Here is a 17,891-nt window from a genome sequence, read left to right on the forward strand (position 1 = left end):
AAACATGATGTTGCTCCACACATCTCCATGTCTTTTGGAGCTAAGAGCCCTGATTCAAGTTTGAAAAAATCTAAGCAGAAGTTATGTTCTGAGAGGTGCAATCCAGGTTTTAAAACCCCCAACAATGCCGTGAGATAATTAAAAAAAAAACCAGGAGCGTGCATGCGTGCAAGAGAGAAGAAGTTTCCTGCATCGCATTCCTCGCAGGGAATGATGAGGATGTTTCTTTACAGGCAGTTTGGCACAACTTGACGTCTGAAATTTTTTACAGCAGCCACGGGCATGGCAGGACCTGGCGATTTGCCACCTGCGATCAATTTGTTACCTGCAAAGAAGGTACCTTCCTGGAAGAGGAAAAAAGAAGAAAAAGGAAAAAAAAACCCAAACCCCAACCAAACCCACAATGCTCGAACTAGATATATAGTGTTGTCTCCTCTGCAACCGGGATGCTCCGCCAGCAGTGCCGTATGAAATAATGCTTCATTAAGGACCCGTACGGCCTCCAGTGCACCAGCACAATGGTGAGCATGCTGTGCTGCTGGAGGAGCTCCGTTCCTGATGAGATACAACCCAGTGCCTTGAACATTTGGGTTATTAGAGTCAGGAGAGCAACTCCGAGGTTATTGCCTAGCTCCGAACCAGCTCTGCCGCTCTGCATATTCTGGAAGTGACTGAAGACCTTGCTGCTTTGTCTCTCCTTCCCCTTCGCAGTCGATCATCCCTGCCGAGCCCCCAAAGTGGCTGTGTTTGGTGATGACAAAACGCTTACAGTTTAGCTCCGGTTTGTTCCACCACATCATAAAGTTTACAGCCTGCTGGAGGGTCCTTTTTATGTGAAGAACGAGCGCAGGAGCAGGGGCTCGCCACAGCAATGCACGAAGCCGGCAGTTGACAACACAAACTCCGGGTGAGATTTGCAAGAGATGATGGGGAATTTCGCCTTGCCACTCCCATTAATTTCAATCACAGCTGCAGTGATGCTGAGCACATGATTTATCGCGAGTCTCGCGGAGTTTTGTGTTTCTTTTCAGAGTAAAATATCGCCTTTCTTTTATCTAAAGCCAACCCCCTCTCCCAAAGTCCTAGCCCTATTGCTGGCACATTAACAGCATCAATAAAAGTGATCTGCGCATTAATAAATTCACAAGTACCTCACCCGCTTCATTATGTTAAAGGGAATGATAAATAGCAGGGATGTTCAAGATGTTTGACCGAGTTGGGTAATAAAGCTTTGGAATCCCAAAACTGCAGTGCAGCCTCGGCACCCAACGCAAGAAGAAAAGGGGAAAGCAGAGAAAATCAGGTCTCATAACCGTAATTTCCATTAAATCTATGTACACGTGGTTGTACCACCAGGTCGCTCTCTCAGCAGATATTGTAACGATCCCAAACAACAAGATTTCTGGCATATCAGCTGGAATGGCACAGCCTGATTCCAGGTTGTGCTGCCATTGAGGAGGAAGAAAGGAGGTCTTGGGGAACTTGCTTCTGAAATAATTTTGATAATTAAACCAAGCATCAGGTGGAAGGTTTTTCAATAGCAATAACTTTCTATGCCTACTGGGTACTTCTAAATAGCCTATTCATCTCATTATCTTCCTTGAATTTATATAACTTCTTTACACTCAGAAGGGTCCCAAAGTGCTTATAATCAACTATCTACAGGATTCATTTACCTAGTGCTGAACTGCATTGATTCTGGTGCAGAGCACAGTAGCTCCTTAATGATGGGCACTAACAAACCATGAGGATTCAAGGCAGGAGGTCAAGAACAACTCAGCCATCTGAAACCATCAAAAAAAGAAAAAAAAGGAAGGGGAGGGAGCAGACTTACAGAAAAGCAATGCGGTTAAAATAATCTAAAATTTGACCAGGGCCTATGGCCACTTCCATCTTCTGGAAGAGGTTCCTTCAAACCTACACAGGCAGGTGATTATTTTCCTGTTTTTGGTTGAAACCCCACGACCATATATATAGAAAAATGCCCGTTATTTGCTCGGTAAAACAGAAATAGAGAATTACCAGCCCTATTTGGCAGCATCTTCAGTTTTCTGATTGATTTCCCAGCAAAGCTGTTGGGCAGGGATGACCCACGGAGGACTGCAGCTCTCATCCAACCTGCCTGGAGAAAGAGCGAGCTCCGAACACAAAGGTGACCTGCCAGGTGGCACAGTTTCTTTGCATCTTTATTAGAAAACAGTACTGGTACAGGAGCAAAGACCCCTATTTTATTTGGATGTGCACTAGCTATTAATTTATTCTCCAGCTAGATACCCAGCTGGTCTGTCTCCATTGCTCTAAGAAAACGAAGCCAACGGGAGAAACCTGGAGCATCCAGGCACCTTAACTCCAGCATAAGGGATCAACCAAAAAAGCCCTTTATTTCAAAGTCTACCGCGTTGGCCATGACCTCCACACACCCTGGATCTCTTCCTAATCCCATGTTACAACTCGAATGAGTGTAGTCACACTTCAAACCTTCACTTCTCGCCACCACTGGACAGAAATGCCTCGCATTAAATGTGCTGACCTCCGCCCAGATGTGGCTCACCTCCCTTACACATCGTGCCCGAGGACGCTTTGCAAAAAGCTTCAGCGCTGCTGGAGGGACTACAGGGAGAGAAGGACATACCCTGGGCTGTGCATGCTATTAGCACAACCTCTGCAGACCTAAGACTAAAGCAAAATTAAACCTCCAGGAAGGCTGGATTTTGCTGCACTGCAAGATTTAAGTGCACGTGCAGGCTGTGGACCTTTTAGTTCCTCTCCAATCTATAGATGCGTCATAGCAAGCCATTGTTCTGCTTCTGCTGCATTCCCCTTCCTTTCTGTAAACCTCCTTTTTAAAGCCTCGCAGGTGGTACGGTGCTTGCCTGGCTTTGCGATCCTTCCCCCAAAACCCCTGATTTGAAAAGTGCCGCCTCTCTGCGCAGCCTGTGGATCTCTCACCCTGGCTTTGGTGCTTTCCCAGGTTGATCCTGTATCACGGCCGAGGGCACGCGGGGATGCTCACTGAGCCACCTAAACGAGCCGTGAAGCACAGTTATTGCCTGGCAGTGCCAGACACGTCAACCCATGGTTCCCACATAGACGGAGAGGTGGCTTCCACGGCACACAACTCCACTGAAAGAGCTGAAATGTCTGCCAGAAACGTTTATAACCAGGCACCCCCAGAGAAGACTGCCTTAAGGATGGATGGATACCTCAAAGGAGCCAATACTCCCAAAATTGTAACACTGTGACACACGGTAGGTCTTTCCCAATGACATCCAAGGTCTCTCCAAAGCAGTTCAGAGCTGCTGAGCCCTAGGGATGAAGGTCCCACCCCGAAGGCAATAAATCAGAGGTGACAAAGGGAGCCACCACCATGAAAACTCATGGGGAACACACGAGGCAAACAGGTAGGAAACTCGGTAACAGACCCAAGAGGCTGCACGGGAGGGAGGTTTGTTACTTTTTTTTCAAGTCAGTCCTGTTAATTACTTCCAGGGCTCAAAATAAAAGTCAGCTCTAGGTGAGGAAGCTTGACAGGGCTTTGTTGTATTTTGTGCTTGGTGAGCTACCGCTCCTCCGTTGCTCACCTGGTGGGGAACGTTTGCTCGGACTGGAGTGACAGCAGATAAATCACCAGCTTTGCTTGCCATCTTTGAAAAATGAATTGAGGGGCCCCGCATTTCTCATCAGCGCATCTCCCTTCCCGACTGCCTCCTCGCCAGCGCAGGAGGGCTGTAGGCTATTTTAAATGGAAAACCATAACAAATCTGCGGCTGCATTTATCCGGGCAGCACCAGCGCGAGCTGGGCAGCTTCTGAAGCACGGTCATAGCTCCTGCCACGTGAGCTGATGCAAAAGCAACGCGGGGGCCTGTCTTACGTTAGCCACGCTCGTAGAGAAAGCGCTCTGGGCATGGTTTTCGGAGCTGATGGCCAGCCAGGTGCCATCACCTGAGATCAACTGAGCTTGGTGAGCCAGAGTGAAAGCGGACGCAGTCACCGCTAACCAGCTGCTCACGTGTGCCACATACCTGTTCTCATCAAGGCGTGCACACCGACACACGGAAGAAAACCTCTTGTAGTAGGGTTCCCCCAAAACCTACACGGTGGGGGTCTGCTCTGCAACACTCTCTCAGCCCACCAGGCAGGCGCGCAGCAACAGCTCAGCTTTTAGAGGAGCTGCCCGTGTCCCCCCCCAAACCGCCTCCCCCCTCAAATAAACCCAGCCGCTATAAAGGAGGCTGATCCGCCGGCGATGCCGCAACCAGGTGTTTGAAACAAAGGCTAGGGGAGACCAAAATTAGGTCAAATCTGCCGATGAGAGGATGAGTAAATAACAGTTGCTATTCCGGGGAGCTTTTGTTCTCTCTAAAAGGAAAGCAGGTATCTTTGCAGATCTGTCTCCTCTCATTCCTGCTGAAGCGCTGGTTTAGGCATTTTCAAAGTTTCAGGGGAGCATAAAAGGAGGCTGGGGGGAGGGAGGGGGATTTACACGGCGCACACTCACGGAAATCTGTAGCCGAGGCTCTGAACAACTGATTAATGGAGACAATCAACAAACAATAGTGAGGATATTATTGAAAGACTTCCTTTGCAAGCACCTGGACACGATAGACTGACAGTATAGAAAAGTATACTGCTTTATAACTGGAATCTTTTTTCTTCGCAAATATAATAAGAAAGTAGCTAATAATAGGATGGAGAATATTTTCAAGGTGTGTTTTATTATCCACTTATCTCTGACGCTTGCCAAAAGAGGCCTGAATATTCCTCAGCGCATTTGAGACTTTCTGGCAGGGGAAAAAGACTGATGAGCGCTATAAAGTCGGGAGCTAATGAAAGCAACTACATCTAAATGCAATATCTGGGTCCCACGACAGAGATTTTCTGCAGACCGACACCACATCCCTCTGCAGCTTGGTCTCTCCGGCCAAGTGAAGCGATGCTCTCTGCCACCACCTGTGAAACACCACAGGAGGCGGGTTTAGCTGAGTGTCACTGGCAACATTTAATGACATTTCAGTAAGGTAACTGGCATTATCTAACTTTCTGACAAAAAGGAGTTCCACAAGCCCGTGTTTTCCAGAGGAATGCGGGCAGGGAAGCTGGTGGTCTCCAGCAAAAGTGATTTGAGAGAAAAGCCCAGAGTGCTTTTCTTCTTTATAGGTAGGAAAATAAGGTGCCATATATGCCCAGTTACACATCTCCTCTACCAAAGCATCCAGGAATGATCTGAAATCCGATAGATACCAGCAGTATCCCACACCCATTTGAAGAGTGGTGAATCTGTAGTGGTGCCCTGCAGGTCCCCCCACCCACGGAGGGGCAACGGGGGGGTTTGGCTCGCTTCTCTTCTCATACCTGCTACATGATCCCAACTAAGCTGAACGTGCAGAAGCCAGAGATATGCTTTTTGTAATACCAGCTGACAACAGATATAGATGTATATTTTTATAGCGATAAAAAAAAAATATCTCTATACAAAAATCTATCTATATATGAAGCATCTAAAAGAATTATCTGCCTGAAAAACATGGGAGATGTTGATGGGAGCAGAAGCTGTCCTTATAAAGGTGCAGAGATTTAGCACTGCTGGGCCTTAAGAAATGCTTTTTCGTGGATGCTGCTTCATGTGCTACAGCCTCCCCGCGCTCAGCACCATCACCTCCCTTCATCTGTACAGCCTTAGAGCAGATGCCAGCCCCGCTATCTCTCAGCCCTCCTTGCACCTCATTCAAATTCAGGTAGTTCCTCTGTAACATGCTGAGCAGCAGCTTACCACCTCTTATCCGAATCTTTCAATCTCATAAGAAATATTAAAAGGCAAACATGAAAATTACAGGAAAAGTAACCAAAGGATCGTAACCTGCCACAGTAATGGAAAATCCAATTGGTCTTGAGTGCAGCTGGGCTGATGCAAAATAAAGAGAAAAATAAGTGCTGCCTAGCCCTGTCTCTGTTAATGTCGCTGTGTTGGGCAAGAAGCGAAATGCAAAATAAAAAGACGGATGGAGCCTTTTTGGGGGAAGTTACAGGATGCACCACACACTACAGGGAAGGCGATGGGATTATTTATCCCTGGAAAACAGAAGGATCTCAGGAAATTGGCAGAGGTAACTGACAAGGAAGGGAAAGGGGGTGTCAGGGGTGCCAGTGTCAATAGCTGTGCCCTACTAACACCTCTGCCAGGCTGTGCATCCTGACGGACCAGCCCTGGATGGTGCCTGAGGTCCGACCGACAGCCCTATCCCGGACGAGCCACATCAACTCCTTGTGCTTCGGTTTCCCTCTCAGCAAAATCATTTCAAGCACCACAGCATATCGGATACTGCTCTTTTCCCACTCGCAGCTCTTCCCACCCCAGCCCCTCCAAAGCCATCTCTTAGCCTCAGCTTCTGCTCTACCGAGCCAAGCCAACAACCCCCCCGCTTTCCAAACGCCATCGCTCCCTTTGCCAGGCACGGAGAAACGACTCGCCCGTCAAGCTGTGCAGCTTCAGTTATCAATTCGGCACTCCAATACACTGCACCACTTAGAAACAGGCAAGGTCTATTAGCGATAATGAAACTGGGGAGCCTAATTCCCCAAGCAAATGAACTTGGGGGAAAGGGGATTACATCTCCTGATACACACAAAGTTGAGGATCTGGCATCAGTGGCTCCGTTTAAGAGTCTGACCTCATTCCTGCCTTGTAAACAAGCTTCGAAGCATGAATAATAATAAAAAACCTCATTTTTCTTGCAGAATCATTATATTGTTTTATTATTTTCCTATTCATGCTGCCAATAATAAATCACATTACCCAAGATGTTCACATTTATTATACTATTTAGAGCTCAGCGTAGCTGGTGTGGTTTAGTACTAGCACTACGTTACCAGAGCGTGGATTTTTGTTAATAACTTTGGAGTCTCCAGCGCATACCTTTTATGAAACAAAGCAAGATGGGGAAAGTAGCCCTGCATTAGTAATGCCATCCAAAAATCTCAGTGTCCTGGAAGGGTCAGGAGGGTGGCTTTGGGCTACAGAGCTCCCGCAGACATCGGTAAAGGAGGAAGAAAGCCTTAATGGGGGAGGGGGGGGGGGTAAGTAATGCAAAGGGACACACACAGCCTAAAGGTGACGCTTGAACATTTCTCCAACACCAAACTAAGGCCAAGAAACAGCAGAGAAAGCTGAATCTCTCAAAATTATTTCTCTGATCACTTCAGATGCCCCTTCACACAAAGTAATGGATGTACCCACGAGAGCATCCCCTCCCCACCAACTCAAACATGGGATTTTTAGCCCATTTACAGATGTGACGCCAGCGAAGTTGAATGAGCTACAGAAGACCACAAAAGACACCGGGAGCTGAACTTCTACCAAGGCTACAGCCTCTTTCTAATAACTAGGTTGCCCTCTGGGCCATGAAGAACTTTAATAGTGACACGTAAAGTCTCACCCATCTGTCTGAACTTGAAAAGCCTCATCCTCGGGTCACCAAGAGAAGAATGTGGGCTTGCTGAGGAGTTCAGTCTAGAGCCAGAAGACCTTATCCAGAGTGTAATGGCAGACAAATTGAGGTACCAAGGAGAGAAGGAATTTACCCAGTAGTTAGTAGGTATAACCAACACAGGTATACACAAATCCAGGATCTTAACTCTTGACTTCACCACTGAAGCCAGAGCATCAACGTCCCTTGGTGCCAGTGCAGTGGGATTTTGGGACGTACCTTCTCTGCCAGCATCCTTTATTAAAAGTGCAATTTAGCACTTCAGGCTTGTTTCTGCATGCTCAGCCCCAGGGCTCGCTGCACAGTAAGGGCAGGCAAACCTCTCAGGGCAGCAGTGCACAGCAGCGAGCAAAACAAAACTGGGACCTGGCTGGTGCATGTGAGAAAAGGGGAATCATATGGTTGAAGAGAAGAGTAATTGTAGTGGAAATTCAAAATCACTTCAGTGAGCCCATTTCATGCCGTCGTTCCTGCTCTTATAAATCAGCAGCAGCAATTTATTCCTAAACAACAACAATCCTGAATGGGGAGGAAAATGAAATAATTGTGTTTTGACCAGCTTGAGACAATTCCTCTGCATGTAGATACATATTTATAAACACGGGTGTCAAGTATAAAGGCACTTCATCACGCTCATTACGTACTTCAATGTGCCCATCACCAGAGAGAGTCACGCAGAATCACGAGGGCAGGAGGAGCTCCTCCCGCAAAACTCTGCCAAGAATTCGGTATTTGCATCTGGCTCTTACAGAAACCAAACTAATTAAGCAGTGCTGCAGGGGAAAAGCAATGCCAAAATAGCCTGTGCAGACCCCCGCCTGCACATCTGAGCCCCAAACCAGGACTCTCCTGGTTTTGGCATGTTCTTCTGCAGTCCCCAGCTAGTCCATCCTTACTCCTGCGGGCATTACCTTCACTCTGCCAGTTCACCTGTGTCTTTGCTTACAGCAGCCCCTACTTCACACTCCTCGGCCCATGCACCATATGTTGGGTTCCTTTTCACCTGAAAGATCTCTCAGACAGATGATGCAGCCTTTCGCTATCCATCCACACGTAGCAGGAGATGCTCAGCTGGTCAAGAAAGAAACACGCTGGAAGAGGCATCGCTCAGACTCGCTGCAGGCTCCCCAGGTCTTTACAAACGTCAGATTCACCAGCTTGCAGGGGATGTAACACCCTGCATTGCCTATGGCTATCTTATAGTCCTTCATCTCTTGATCAGAAGATGATCAATTGGCGGAACAAAATCTGACATAAAACCACCTTTCCTTCTAGCCATCCTCAGGAACGTACCTGTCAGTCTCACACGTCACTCCGTAAATCCCTGGGTGATCTGGGGCTCCCTTAGCCTCGGCGTTACCTTCCTAACAGCACTGACAGCCCGAGTGTTACAGAAGAGAGAAGCCAGCAGCAAAGACCTGTTTACCAAGGAAAACAGAGGGACGGAACATTTGACTAACAACTCTCAAGGTACATCAACCAAAGCCTTTTCTACGGGGCTATTCTGCTTCCCCCAACCCTGCAAAATATTCGGCATATAATGAAAAAAAAAAAAAAAAAAAGGTCAAACTTTTCAAAGTTTTCAGCAGATCTCTCCACTCATTTTCCAACGGTCTCTACTCCACGTGCCCCATTGTCTTTACGATCCCCACTAGCTCTAGCAGGTGGAAAGCTTTCCAGCCGTTTTCCTTCTTACCAACTTGAAACGGGCTGCCCAGGGAAGCGGCGGAGCCACCATCCCTAGAGGTATTTAGAGCATGTGTAGATGTGGCACCTGGGGACATGGTTTAATGGGGGACTCGGCAGTGCTGGGTTAACAGTTGGACTTGATGATCTCAAAGGTTTTTTCCAACCTAAATGATTCTATGATTTCACTAATTATTATCTTTCGGTTTAGCCTCATTTTCTTAAGCTGTTCTGACAGCCTTGTTGGTCCGTCAATCAGTGTCTCGTGAGTACTTTTGAATTTCTTGGTGAATCTCAACCAAACTTGACAAGAGATGATGAGACTCACTGTTAAGAGGGAAAAAAGAACGGAGAACAAGAACTACAACAACAATAAAAACCCCGTGACATAAAAGTGAAGGAAAGTGAGCCCTCTGTCTGCAGCTAAAGAAAATAAAATAGACCCTGTGTCTTCCCACCTCAGCACAGGTTTCTTAGTCCTGCATCCCACTAGAAGGGGGAAAGCAACGCTCTTCACACAACAGAAACAAAGCAAAAAAGAAAGTTTAACTGAAATAAATGGAAAGATTTCATTAGGATGTTTGTCTGAAAAATATAACACAGATAGGAAAGATCTGCCAGGGGGAACAAACATCATCTCAATTAAGATTCAGCTGCGGTGGAGAATCAGAAATATGCCTCCTATGAAAAGTTTGCCCTCTGAGCCTGCCATGCCCAGAATCTCTAAACAGATGAAAGACAATTCCAATGAATTTTACTTCTTCTTTTCTTTCTTAAGCCCCAAAACATCCTTCCATGCCGCTTTAACCTTCACGTTTTCCTTCCGCTATAATGAGCCCCAGGCATCCTTTTAGCAGGGTCCATCCGCAAACCTTTGGCGCGACACTCGTCCCTCTGGCTGACGACCAGGGCATTGTCCCAGCGCTCTGCAGGGACCATCCATGAAACTCCCCTTTCCAGCCTTTGGCTCCACAGGCCTGATCATGCTCAAGTTTAATGATGCAACGGGCTCCTAAAGACCCAGGAGATCTTTTTATTGTGCTGTGAATGATGGATTGAGGGAAGAAAACATCCAAAGGTGGGTGCCATCCCACCGTTTGCCAGTGCGCACTTTGGGAAAGGCACTTTGTTGTCTGGGCCGAGATGGACAGATGAAATCAGGGCATCACTGCAAGGGAAACTATGGAAATAAAAGGTAATGCCAGTTTTTGCTTCACCAGGTTTAAGAAGGTGGTGTAGGACAAGAGGAAAACTCAGCAAGAGACTGGGAAGATGTAAAGCAGCATTAAGACAAGAGAAACAGAAGCAAACTGCTCTCTCCCAAGGCAGAGATGAATTGCTGGACCACTGGCAGCAAGTTTCTCCTGTCCAATTAATATGGTAACACAGGCGCTCCTGCTAAATCTCAACTCCTGTTAAATCTCAACTCCTGTTAAATCTCAGCTCTTGCCACTGCCATCGTGACTTGGTCCCCATCCTCGGGATTCTATCTGCCAGAATCTGCTTCTGAGCACTCTCATCACCGTCGTGTCCTCGCCTTACGGCTCTCGGGGATGTTTTAGTCTCTTTTCCAAAGTGTTCAACATCCTTGCACCAGGCTCCTCGGCAGCTAGCAGCGATTTCTGGATTGCATTTGGAGACCAGATGCCCACAGTCTAACCCACAATTATCTGAGATGGGTTTGCTTCACACACTGAAAACAAAATCTGTTCTCTCCTGTCTCCTGCTGCTCCCCAAAACTGATGCCTTGATAAAGGTGAGAAATACAAACACATAGTTGTATTATTACTGTTGCTGCTATTTGATGAAGTTATTAAGATAATTGCTTTGCCGTAACAGTGGATTTTAGTAGCTGGTAGCGCTGCTTGTTTTACAGTTGCGAGGACAGATAAGTGGGTGAGATTTACACACAGGATGACAGTCAGCTACATTACCCGACCTGATAATTTGCACTCTGGAGCCCGACTGAAGCAAAAAAGGCCACTGCCTCTTTTCCAACCTGCTTGTTTTACGTTTGCTTTGGTTTCACTATCAACTAAATGCACTCAAGGGTAAAGACTCCTCAGGGACCTGCGAAATGGTGCTACTGCAAACACAACATCTATATTTGTTGCCAAGGCAATGGCTAATAACATTAAAATTGAACATGGGCCCTTCTTGCATGACATGGCAGGCTGGTGCATCTGCAAAGCGGGAGATGATGGAGGGAAGGGAAAAACACAGCCCCCCACGTCTCTGTCTGATGCAAGTTGGGGGTGGGGTCATGTTGGGGGGCTCCTGCTTTAATAAGGAGACACCAAAGGCAAATTTGCAACCCAGCCAGAATGCAACGATGATGGAGAAACCTGGCAAAACCGAGTGCGGTGGTGCTGAGGTCTTCATATGTGGAAGAAATTACAGCCTGGGGCCGTGTGATTTCCCTCCTGGCCATCACGACAAAGTTCTGCAGAGAGCAGAAGTCTCCAGGATGACCTTTCCTAGACAGACGCTAGAAAGCTATTACTGAGCACCAGCCAATTTGCTTTGCAAGTGTAAGTGGCAATTTTCCTTCTTAAATACATTACAGCTGAAGGTAAATGGCTATAAACAGAAAGTTACTTCTCACTCTCTCCACAGAGACCTCTCCCTGTGGTTATGAGTTATGATCTTAAAAAATGCTGTTGTGACTCACCAGCAGCACGGGACATGGCTGTTTTCAGCTGGTACCTTTCATGCTTAGCTTTTATTAAGAGGAAAAAAGATTAAGTGATAATATCCACAGGGGGCAATGACTTCTTCAAATACCCTTATGCAGCAATTTTAACAGGGAGTGAAAAATTAGGGGCAAGGTTTAAGGTCTCTTGCATTTTATTCTGAAGAGGTGCACTGGCTGAAGAACAGCAGCTTGCAAAGCATCTCATGAAAATTCAGTAAGACGGGGTCATAAGCTAAACATTACGCGAAGCACTTCGGTATCACAAGCTGGGGCAACAGGAGGAGGAGATACAGGGACTGTAAAGAGCTGCTTTGCAGTCCCAGGCTCCAGAGAGCTCCCACAGCTGAGGGACATCAAGGAGATAAAAAGGGGAGGTGGGCTGTATGGCAAGGGGAACCTGCCCTGCCTTCCCACCACCTGAAGGTCTCACATCAACCCCAGGAGAGCTCGTTCTCCCCATCGCCACTGGGGGATTGTGGTGGCCAAACAAAGCCATCTTTCCCTCCCAGACCCTCCTAGTGCCTCTTTGGGATACTGAACACACAAACCTAGATTAAACCTTTTAATTAGCATTGTGGGATTCCCTTCTTTTCGATCAACTCATTGGTCTTTCCCCATCCAAAACCTGCCTCGAGCTGCCGCGCGGTATCTCCAGCCATCCTAACAAAAAGGCACGGTAAAGATGCAATACACCTCGCCGAGAATATAATCCTCCTCATCTATTATTTTGGCTCGACATTCCTGTTCATTAGGAGCACACTGTGTACAGGCACCGTACACCTTCACTGGGAACCCACCGTTTCTATGAAATTTAATTATTTCTCCCTGCGGCTTGCATGCTAAAGACGGTTACTAAAAAGCGAGCGGCTGCTGCAGACGGGTATTGCCGAGCTCTCCCGACTACACACATGCACCGCAGCACTGTTCACAAACTACCTGAGACTGCACCCACAGATTTTTGAGGTTTTGGACCACCGTCATCACCTATTTCGACCTCTGGCCTCCCCAGCTCACGAGGGCTTCCCCATGAGAACGCCCCTTGAACTACAACACCTGGATGTTAGCAAAACAGCTGGTTGCCACTGCAACTTTGCCAGTAGCAAAGAGTCTACCACAACCCCCGGCATGTTGTGCCAAGTGCTAATTAACCTCCCTATTAAAGGGATTGCTTATTTTGTAGTCTGAATTTGTTTGGAACCTTCATCTTCTAGCTGCTGGGTTTTATTACATCCCTGATGGCTGGACCAAACCATTCACCTTCCTCCTGTCGCTCTCCTGGGATCCAGCCATGCCTTTCTCTCTCCTATACATTATCCAAACCCAGAAGCAGGAAGAAAAATGGGGGTGAGCCAACAGCTAAACTCTTCCTTTTTCTTCTCTGATCTAAATGTTTTCCCATCATGTAACATTATTTTGTCTACAGCACTTATTATGTTTGCAAAACTGTTTCCAGACCAAAACAAAAAGCATTTACAAAGTCATTTTCAAAGGAGTGGCACACCCTATTCTGGCAATTTTGTATCAGAAACTTGCCCTGTTTTCTTTTGAAATGAAATGTTGTTTTATTTTTCAAATGTAAGCAAGAATCATTGTAGCAGGGTTTGCAAATGTTGAAATGAAAGAATGTAACCAATTTAAAGTGGGTTGTTTTTGTAGGGTTGTTTTTTGGTTTTTTTGTTTGGTTTGGTTTTAAATGATGTTTTCACAAGTGTTTCAAAATGTTGGCATTTTACCATGTTTCAGGGTGTAATTGCTGTTCTTGACTAAAGAGGGGAGGCGCAGAAAAAACACTTGGACAGGAGATCCTGATGGCCAGAGCCAGAGGAGATAAATTTCAACCCTTGACATCAAGAGATGGCCAAGCACAGCAAAAACCAACATCCAGTTGGCACTGGGACTCGTTGAAGCCTTTTAAATTCCCAGAGCCTCAAAACCAGAAAAAGCGGTTCTACACTTCCTTAGAATATCTTTATTCAACCCTAAATGTATGCAATCAGCATTAGCTTGATGTGTTCCAGCCAGCAGCGACTTGGGGGAACGACTTGAACAGGAGACTTCATGAATATTCTACAGACTGACATTTGTTTGCAGTATGTGAATATTTCCTAATAACCAGGGGAAAAAAAAAATGCATACCGGGAGGCCAAGCTCATGAATGCTTTATCAAGTCAAGTCTCCCCTGAAATATCATAAATGGCAAATATTGCTTGCTACATGAAGATATGCAAAAAAATTGGGGTTTTTTCACTACCTTCCCTCCGCTGGGAGCTCCCCTTTTTGAGCCAGGTGTGATGGGCAGCAGCCCCCAGCGCCAGCTCCTTCCGTAGGATGGAGGGGAGGAGGTGGCTGTGACTCCCCAATGCTTCTGACATCCTTCCAGGTTGTTTTTTAATGGAAACATAAAACAGACGTCTGGCAGTCGCTTTGTAGCCTTCTGGTAGTAGCTGCGCTGCGGCGGGAGAAATCCCTTCTTTAGGGCAACTCCTATCACAGATTAATATTATTAATATTTTTTATGAGCCTTATAACAGCATCTCTGAGCCTCAGTCCTGAAGCAGCACTGAAAGAGTGTTTTATTCTTCGCCTTCTCTCTCTTTTCTCCTTCACATCATAAGTTTCACCCTCGCCAAATACAATTTTCAATCTATGACACCCCTAGTACTCGAACACAAGGAAAAAAAACACACTCAAGGTAACCACAGTCATTAACGATGTGTGCACATTTCCTCCAGCTCCTTCCCAGTGACCCATATTTTAAAAAGACCAATACTTCAGCCTTTTTCCAACCTTGGCCCGTGCTTGTAGAGGGCAAGCAAAATGGATTTGCATTTGCTATGCAGTTTTCTCCAACCGTTCAATCTCTCTGGCCTTATTTATTCTTTTTGCAACGTCAGATGATCGCTATCTAATGTTAATATTTCTTTGTGCTCAAGAAGTACAGGGATTACTCATAAAATCTCTGCTCCTGCATATTCTGGAGAGTAAACAGTGGGATTTTCAAAGCCTATTTGGCATCGGCCTAAATCTGCCTTTCAAAACTCCTTCGTGACCAAACCAGTTGTCCAACACACTTCTTGTTGTCTCAACAGCTTCATAATTACACTCGCACTGTCTCACTTGAAACAGATTGCTTCCAGCTTGAGGATTAATCTAGTGACGTACAGCGAAAGTCAGGAAATTCAATTCCTCTTAAAATACTCAAAAGCACCAAAAAGCTTCAAAGTTGTTTGAAGCAAGCAGGACAGATATCTCAAGCCAGACACTGAAGAATGAATCAGTCACCTGAGATTTCTTTTACAGTCAAAAGAGAGAAATGAGCACTTTTAGCAGGCGAGTCTCCTCAAATGCCTATTTTCAGCTGAGACAAATCATCCTCTCAGTTTGCCTGTTTCTCTCCATTGAGTAAAAAAAACCCCAAAACCCAGGAACACAAGCTTCATAGCTTGCACTTTTAGACCCTGCCTGAAACATTAACCCACCCTCAGGAGTACCAGCACGACACAAAACACTAACAAACCGCAGGGGATGCCTTCGTTTCAGGTGTCTTCCCTGCATTCAAGGGATTCCCCAATCCAATCAAGCGCTCATTAACTGCCCTGAGCTGGTATCAGCAGGCATGTACGGCTGTCGCCAAATTAATGCAACGACGAAGTCATTGCTGGTGCTTAAGTTTTATGCCGTGAGACCTGCACGCCCTGGCGAGGATGTCCCAGCGGACGCCTGGGTCACGCTCCTGCTGTCGGGTCCTGCCAAGCCCATGGAGGTCCAGCTGCTGCTGTTGTCACCACCTGCTCCGGTTTTGGGTCTGATCATTTTCCGCCATCATCCAACTAATTAGAAGCTCAACCCTGAAAACTTAATTCAGCAAAACTCCTCCGGTGTCTCCAGTAGGAGATCTGAACCTGGCGACCCCAACTATTGTGATCTGCGGGTCAACAATATGCTGAATTAACAGGCAGTATAGATTCCTTTGCCTTTACTTGTAAATCAATTTTAATTACGATGACAACAACTTCAGCAACAAAACTGAGCCAAACTGCTGGGCCTATTCTTCTCGCACACTAACTATCACAAATTAAACGGTGAAATTGTATTGCGCTCTGGGTATTGTCATGCAAACGAAGAAAAACAACTTCCTTTCCAATTTCCTCATGCAAATATAGACTGAATTGTTCAGACAGAGAATACATTTTGCCATCTCAGTGGTTCTGCAGAAGATAAGAGGAACTGCAAAAGTTTTGCAATTTGTAAGCTGGCAGCTTATTAAATAAATAAGAATACCACCCTGCAAAACCAAATGTTTAAATAACATTACAAGTAAACTGTCAAGGTCAGCAAATAATACGTTTAAACAATCCTGTATTCCTTTTGCCTTTCTGCAAAGGCTATGCTATAATTTATGGGTTTATTTCCTTTTCAAAGAAGTTTCTCAATACGGTCTCAAACTCTACCAGAATACTAAAAAAAATAATAGCAAAACTTTCCAGCTTGAATGCTATTGCACAGTGCTCTGTGTTCACAAGCCGCTGCTTGTCCCTCCACACCACGAGGCAGGCGGCACTGCAATACTGGTTTCCATGAAGATATGCTCCCACCCACTAATTATATTAATTCAGAATAGGCAGGCAGACCACACCTGCGTGTGCAACACCCACCACGAGAAGAAACATGTTTCTGTAGCTCTTCAGAAGAGCCAAAGGAAAGGAGGGGGAAAAAAAAAAAAAAGAAAAAAAAGGAGGCAATTCAGTTGTGAACACTGAGGACCAGCCATTATTTTCACCTTTTCAAGCCTAAATGAAAGCTTGAGAAAAATTACACAAAAGCCTGGGCTCTCCTCCCTGTCTCCTTACTTGTTTCATCTCCATGGCTCCAATTCTCAACCCCTCCTTGCTATTCTACATCCAAGAGGAGCTCCTGCTCTTACAGGAGTTATCTCCATGCCCGCATAGCTTGTGTAAAGACTGCAGGATCCTCCTTTGATGGGGACATTTTTTGTGGTGTCACCTACAGCCATGGACAATGACACCATATTAACCACCACCCGCAGCCACACATCTTCCAACTCCACGTGGCCTGGCTGTGGCGGACAGAGCTGGATGCTTTCCACGCTGAAGTCACCCCCAACACCCATAAAACTCAAATCTCCATTGCTGGTGACACCAACAGGAGTCAAAGCCCTAGAAGAGAGATGCTGACGCATGAGGCAAGGGAAGGAGATGTCCCACCACAACACATCCTCTTGCCTGGGCCACCTCCACTTCTTCCAGCCCAAGGCCACCAAGCCAAACTTGCCCAGCTAACCACGTTAGGGTACATCTCTCTTCCCCTGGTTACATGCTCGCTTGCTCTGGCATGTTCTGCTGCTAGAGATAAATTGATATAACTTCATAACGCTCCCCCCCCCCGCCCCAGTTTGGTAGGAGGATGCTAACGCCGAGCCACTGCCTGTACGTGGCGAGCACGGGGAGGGAGTGGGAGCAAGGTTTCTGCAGAGCACTGTCAGCCCGCCCTGCTGGTTTGCCGGGGACAAAAAGCAAGTAATTCGCAACTTCTGCACACTGGAAGTCGTTGCTCTGTAGTGGCTTGACAGTCTCACAATACAAAATAAATCTATTCACGCTGCTTTGGCGAGACCGAATCCCGGGAATGTGCTGCAACAGCAGAGAGCAGTGATAAGTTCTCGTAACTTACAGCAACTCGCTGCTGTCCTCATTACCATATATTATCTTACTGCACACACAAGAAACCTTTGCAACGTTCTTCAGTGGTGCTGAGCTTTTATTCCCTCCTCTGGGTTAAAGCTGACAGTATTTTGTGCAAGCCCAAAGCCCTCCCGGCATCGCCGGGGCTTTTGCCGGTTCTCTGGCTGGTGCACTGGTGTTGGGAAGGGTTTTCTGGAGTCTTGTAAAGAGGATTCAGGGCTGGATTTTGTGCTCTGTAATGCACAGGGACTTAGCACATCATCTCCTGCCCGTCTCACCACGGTAGAGCTTTGTAGCGGAATGGTGGTTAAAAGGAGGGGAG

The 17,891-nt window shown here is 46.5% G+C and overlaps 1 protein-coding gene across 7 annotated transcripts in view; it reads right to left on the reverse strand.

The window, feature by feature from the left end:
• Nucleotides 1-17,891, reverse strand: part of KIRREL3 (kirre like nephrin family adhesion molecule 3) — a 340,228-nt gene that overhangs the window by 222,186 nt on the left and 100,151 nt on the right. Inside the window, exon 2 of one of the 7 annotated variants that reach the window (XM_080366568.1) lies at nt 8,780-8,904. The exons of 5 other annotated variants lie outside the window; for them this stretch is intronic. The gene's annotated coding sequence lies outside the window, so the exon portion shown is untranslated. Of the gene's footprint in view, nt 1-8,779; nt 17,425-17,891 lie in introns of those variants that run through there. One more of the 7 variants, XM_080366567.1, reaches the window with a different exon arrangement.

The sequence above is a fragment of the Falco punctatus genome (genome assembly GCF_963210335.1).
Source record: "Falco punctatus genome assembly, chromosome: 16".
Taxonomy (NCBI): domain Eukaryota; kingdom Metazoa; phylum Chordata; class Aves; order Falconiformes; family Falconidae; genus Falco; species Falco punctatus.